The 6,572-nt window shown below is 45.2% G+C and overlaps 1 long non-coding RNA gene across 1 annotated transcript; it reads right to left on the bottom strand.

Annotated features, from left to right (window-relative positions):
* Window positions 1-2,778: 2,778 nt before the first annotated feature.
* LOC102418765 lies at window positions 2,779-5,158 on the bottom strand. The gene is made up of 3 exons (XR_331097.3): window positions 4,999-5,158; window positions 4,620-4,722; window positions 2,779-3,491 (listed from the first exon to the last, which is right to left on the bottom strand). It is a non-coding gene; the product is annotated as an uncharacterized LOC102418765 (long non-coding RNA).
* Between the last annotated feature and the right edge of the window lie 1,414 nt (window positions 5,159-6,572).

The raw sequence follows: 6,572 nt of genomic DNA, 5'->3' as shown, positions 1-6,572 counted from the left end.
AACAAGAGTTAAGCTCCTATTGTTTCTGGCCACCAAAACATCACCAACTTCTAAATAAAGACCCAAAACACTTCTAATATTAAACACTGAAATTAATGTAAGCTATACATATATTTAAGAAAGATTAATAAAAACAAGTAAGATAATCATGCTCCAACCTGCTGATTCCAGTTCAGGGTCCCAGGTGGCTTGAGTCCACCCAGCAGCTGAGGGCACAAGACGGGAGCCCACTTGGACCTTCCATCGAGGGTACAGTCACACACACTCACTCAGACTGGGACCATTTTGACCAGCAGTCGCCAACCTTTCAGACCTCACAGACCACCAGTGGTCCGCGGACCACCGGTTGGCAACCGCCGCTCCAAAGGTTTCCTTAGACATCCGATTCACCTCATGTGCACATCTTCGGGATGTGGGAGGAAACCAAAGCACCCAGAGAAAACTCACGCAGACATGGGGGAGGACATGCAAACTACACACAGTGGCCCCAGCCAGGAATCAATTTTTTTTTCCTCATCAACATTGAACAAAACAATGTTACTTGAGGACCTGCTATTCACTCTTTGTGGAATATACAAATACTGATATAGCCCTAGCTGGTTTGGCTCAGTGGACAGAGCGTCGGCCTGTGGACTGAAGAGTCCCAGGTTCAATTCTGGTCAAGGGCACATGCCCAGGTTGCAGGCTCTATCCCCAGAAGGGGGCATGCAGGAGGCAGCCAATCAATGATTCTCTCTCATCATTGATGTTTCTCTCTTTCTCCCTCTCTCTTTCTCTCTCTCCCCCTTCCTCTCTGAAAAACACACACACACACACACACACACACACACACACACTCTCTAAAGGCCCAGTGCATGAAATTCATGCACGGGTAGGGTCCCAAGTCCTGGCCGGCCATCAGGGCCAATCGGGGCCTTCCAGCTCCTGGCAGGGCAGGGGCCTTCCTTCATTCCATACCGCCTCCTGGTGGTCATCTCATGTCATAGCGAGTGAGCGAACTCCCGGTCTCCCGGTCAAACTCGCGAGGGGACACTTTGCATATTAGCCTTTCATATATACGTGTATATATACATATATACACACATATATATAATTCATTGTGTAAATTAGGAACATTTTAAGTAGGAAAAAATAAGACTATATGTATGTAATAAAAAAATCACAACCACAAACATTAACCTAAAATTTTTTTATAAGCTGTTGAACTAAAGTGATATGTGATGCCATCAATTCCTAGTTATTTGCTTAATGATTTTATCACCAGCTAGAGGTCACTTGTGCTTAAGCAGTAGCTGCTGCCGTAAAAAAAAAAAAAAAAAGGAATTCTGAAGGGAAAATTATAAAGATTTTTTTTAAAATTTTTTTATTGATTTCAGAGAAGAAGGGAAGGGAGAGAGAGAAATAGAAACATCAATGATGAGACTGCCCCCTATTGGGGATTGAGCCGCAACACAGGCATGTGCCCTGCCTGGGAATAAAACCGTAACCACCTGGTTCATATATTATATTTTTTGCCAATGTGACAAAAAATAGGTATAATTTTGATTCATTCACACTAGACCAGTGGTTCTCAACCTTCCTAATGCCGCAACCCTTTAATACAGTTCCTCATGTTGTGGTGACCCCCAACCATAAAATTATTTTCGTTGCTACTTCATAACTGTGATTTTGCTACTGTTATGAATCGTAATGTAAATATCTGATATGCAGGATGTATTTTCATTGTTACAAATTGAACATAATTAAAGCATAATGATTAATCACTAAAAAAATATGTAATTATATATGTGTTTTCCGATGGTCTTAGGCGACCCCTGTGAAAGGGTCGTTCGACCCCCAAAGGGATCGCGACCCAGAGGTTGAGAACCGCTGCACTGGACAGTTATTGTTGTGTTGGCTATTGTCATTTTTTTCATTTTAACAATCTAAGGGAAAAGAGACCAGTGCCCTTAAAAATTCTTACAGTGCCCGCGTAGGTGTGGCTCAGTTGGTTGGAGCACTGTCCCAGGCACTGAGTTTGATTCCCAGTCAGGGCACATACCCAGGTTGCAGGTACCATCCCAGTTGGAGTACGTAAGGGAGGTAACTGATCAATGTTTCTCTCTATCTCCCTTCCTCTCTCTCTAAAAATCAATGAAAACATATCCACAGATGAGGATTAAAAAAAGAAAAGAAAATTCTTGCAGCACACCAGTTGCAAATCACTACTTTAGAACAATGGTTCTCAACTCCAGCTGCACATTAGAGTCACCTTGAATATTTAAAATAAAAATAAAAACAATATATGGTGGCACTTATATGAAGTAAAACATATGGCAACAATAGCACAAAGGGCAAGGCCAAAAGGGCAGATTCTTACAATATGTGTAAAGTGGTATATTACTTGAAGGTAGACCATGATAAGTTAAAAATGTATACTATAAAGATTAAATCCTAAAGTAATCACTAAAAAAGTAAAAACAGAGTTATACGTAATAAGCCAACAAGAGACAAAACATTATATGCAGAGCCCATGGACACAGACAATAGTGTGGTGAGGCCTGGAGTGGGGCAGGTGTGGGTGGAAAGGGCGTAGGAGGGAAAATGAGGGACATCTGTAATACTGTCAACAATAAAAATAAATTTTAAAAAGAGAGACAAAATGGAATAATACATACTCAAGTCAAAAGAAGGGAGAAAAAGAGGGAAAACAAACAGAACAGATATGACAAGCAGAAAAGAAATAGCAAGATAGATTCAAACTTAAACATAATTGATAATCACATTAAATGTAAATGGCTTAAACGCCCCAAATAAAAAGCAGACACTGTCAGATAGGACAAAAAGCAAGACTCAGCTAAATGCTGCTACAAGAAGCCCACTTGAAATATAAAGACTGAAACAGGCTAAAACCAAAAGGATGGAAAAGCACCTGTCACACTAACACTAATCAAAAGAAAGCTTAATACCAGACCAGTAGATTTCATAGCAAAGAATATAATCAAGGATAAAGAGAGTCATTCAATAATAATAAAAAGGGTCAATGCATCAAGAGTACATAACAATCGTAAACATTTATGCACTAATAAGTTAGCCCACAAAAACAGAAAAATAGGAAAGATGCCTTACAAAGTTAAAACACAAGCATCATCATTCCTGAATCAAAACTGAAGATTGTCAAGATTGTTATGCAATAAGTGTCATGCAATTTTACTAACAAAAGTACAGTTTTCCCCAAAAGGGTCAAAGGTAGTAATGTGTTAAACAGCTTATCAAAATATTTATGACTTCAATGCAAAGCTGAGGAAAGTGATCTAAAGCTGACTCACCTTTCATATTGCCTATCTCGTGGTAATGAAGCACCCCAATGTCGAAAGTCCATGATTAACATAAGTAGAAGGAGGCAGGATATGAAGAAGAGTCCTAGGAATGCCACCCGCTGACGGGGAAATGGGCTCACTGTGGGCACAGTAAAGTACCAGGAGGCTGGGCAGAGGTAGGAAAAACTGATCCTGAAATGAGACAAACATGAGTAAGAAAAGTCTCTACAACTGAGTACTAAAATATAGTTTTTAAACTGGATTAAAGCCCTTCCGAATAAATGCAAAAATTCATGCCACCAGAAACTTAAATGTTCTTTGAGTCTCAAATTTTAGAAAAGGACCTATATGGTTCATGGTGCTTCTACCATATAAGTCAGAAAAGCTGTATCTGATCTTTTTCCAAGTCTGTACTTTGGGGTGCAATTCAAAGAATTAATCTTATTTTAATGAAAAGATTGCGTCTCCCTGAGCAACTTCATAACGCTGAACAATCAGAGCACTACAACATTCCCACCAAGAATGCTGTCAAAAAATTGGGTAGTCAGGAAATGTATTCCACTGATTAAAAAATATTTTAATAGGTAATACATGCACACAGTAAAAAAATCAAACAATTAAAAAATATATATATATATACAATGGAAAGTGAGTCTTTTGCCCTAATCCAACCATTTCCCTCTCAGAGGCAACCATTACTACCCAGTTTCTATGTATTTTTCCAAGGATATTCTATGTATACACAAGCATAGATACATATTATATATGGTAACATATCCGTGTGTGTGTGTGTGTGTGTGTGTGTGTGTGTATGCATCTCCATTTTGTTTTGTTTTACACCTTATATACTGTTTTGCATCTTTCCCCGCTTACTCTGTTTGACAACTGTCCCATATCCACAGATCCACATTAATCTTTTCTGAACGCTTCAGAGTATTATTACAATGGTTGGACAAGTGTATTCAACTGTGAAGTTCATTTTCTATACTGATTCAAAAGGACCTCAGTCTGTTTTCAAGGTTCATTACAAAATAAAAATCTTTTTTTAACCTAGTCTCACTCAAATGGAAATCTGAAAGAATATTACAGTCTAACCCTTTCTGAGCTGAGCAAGCACTGACCTGGGCCGAGGGTTAGGGGCTGGAAACTATTGTATCTGCCTTCAAAAGAATGAAACTTTGATCTTTGCAACCATGTGTCCCGATGCAAAGTCCAGATGCAGACCCAGGACGAGCTTCACCGTTAACCACCTCCCAGGACCCCTCAACCTGCCGGCCACCCCGCACCGAGCCCAGCTGGGAAGGAAGTGAGCAGCCTTACCTAGCCATGGGTTCCCCTCAGTGGTCCCAACGCCTGTCACCTCCTTTTCCTTTTGCCCGGAGAAGGTGGTCTCCTTGTCCCAGGCATCTCCTAAGCCTGCAGCCTGGGAAGAGTTGGATGGGTTTCAGGCTTACCTCCAGCAGTGCCCACGAGACCAGACCTCCGGGAGGAGGCCAGGCGCCCACCCACTCCCCGAGCTCCCATTCCAGACACGTCCGCTCGGGTTCTGGGGCCCGGCGGACCCTCCCCGGCTTCCTGGGAGCGGGGAGTGCTCGAGGGCCAGCGGGGTCCTGGAGGAACCGGCAGCCCCCGGGTGGCGGGGTGGGGTTTCCCGCTTCGCTTCCCGTCCCCCTCGGCCCCGCCGCCCTCCAGCACTCACACTCACGGGTCCAGGGGCCCGCCGCTCCTCCAGCACCTCTCCGCGCTGTCCCGGGCGAATGCCCACGGTCTCCAGCCCAGCCGGAAGGAGGCCTGCGCCGGCGGCGGCGCCACGTCCCCAAGGAAACCGCAGGGAGCCAATGACTGACAGGGGACCCACGGAAAGGGACCCGCCCTCCGCCGGCCAGAGCCACCGGCGAACCAGCTCCGTGGGCCGCACGTCCGTCCATCGGAATAGCCAATCCCCAAGAGTGTTCGGCCTCTAACGCCCGCCCCAGGATTCCGAGTGCGTCCAATCCGGAAGGGTGTCGTGCCGCGGCTCCGCCCGGAGGGGCCGGCGGAGGACGCACAGGTGAGCGGTGCGAGCGGCACCCGGGCACCCGGCTCACTCCGCTTTCTGAGCGGCGGAAAGTCTCCGCCGGCTGCTTTCTCCGCGGCTGCTCCCAGGACAGAGCGGCCTCGGTGGGTGGGTGGCTCTCGGGGTGTCTGCGACAGTAGTGCATCCCTTGCCCACAACCTATTGGAGGTTTTGTGTCCACCAACCCTGCCCGGCAGAATGGCAGTTCTTCCACCTCAAACCTGTCCTATAGCCTCCCAAACGGATGCCTTGGCTGCGTTGTTTTGTCCCGCGAGAAAAACATATCAATTGGGGACAAGGCCGTCTACACCGAGGCGCTTATACCCATTCATTCAACATTAATTGATTGTCTGCTGTGTGCCAGACATGAGCCAAAACGTAATGTTTCCTTAATGCGGTGTTTCTTTCTTGTTTACACAGCCGTTCCGTTTCCAGGAGGGAGCCGCTCCGAAAGGATAAAGTCCAAGTCCTTACGAACGTGGCACAGGCATGGCCGTCCACGACCCGCCGGTGCATCATCTTCACTGCTCCTTACCTCCCTTAATGGGCTCCAGCAGCACCTCTGTGGGGTCTGCCCTCTCGGGTATTGCTCCTTCTGCCTCCCCACCCCTGCAGCTGCCTTGAATGTCCTTCCCTGACTTTTAGCAGGCCAGCTAGCCTCACCTCTTGTAAAAGCCTTACTTGACCTACACCCCGTTTATATATGCCTATTGTTTCGCTTACTACACGGAATTGCAATTATATGTATGTGTCTGCCCTAACTGGTTTGGCTCAGTGGATAGAGCGTCGGCCTGCAGACTGAAGGGTCCCAAGTTCGATTCCGGTCAAGGGCATGTACCTTGGTTGCGGGCACATCCCCAGTAGCGGATGTGCAGGAGGCAGCTGGTCAATGTTTCTCTCTCATCGATGTTTCTGACTCTCTATCCCTCTCCCTTCCTCTCTGTAAAAAATCAATATATATATATCTGTCCAAATGGACAGAATATCCTTGAGTGCAGGGAGTGTGTGCTTCCACTTCAATGTTGGGCACTGCCTGGCACATAAAATACACTTAATATACGATATATAAGTGAACGAATAACTGGAATTAAATGAAGACAACCCAAATGAGAACAAAAGAGGCTATTTATTCCATGTCTGCTATAACAAGGCAGTCAGCCACCATTATTTGTGTCTGGCAGAGACTCAAAGGTGTCAGGGGAGTAGGAAACTAAAAG

This window comes from Myotis lucifugus, unplaced genomic scaffold, assembly GCF_000147115.1.
Source record: "Myotis lucifugus unplaced genomic scaffold, Myoluc2.0 scaffold_9020, whole genome shotgun sequence".
Lineage (NCBI taxonomy): Eukaryota > Metazoa > Chordata > Mammalia > Chiroptera > Vespertilionidae > Myotis > Myotis lucifugus.
This window is presented reverse-complemented; position numbering and strand designations above follow the sequence as displayed.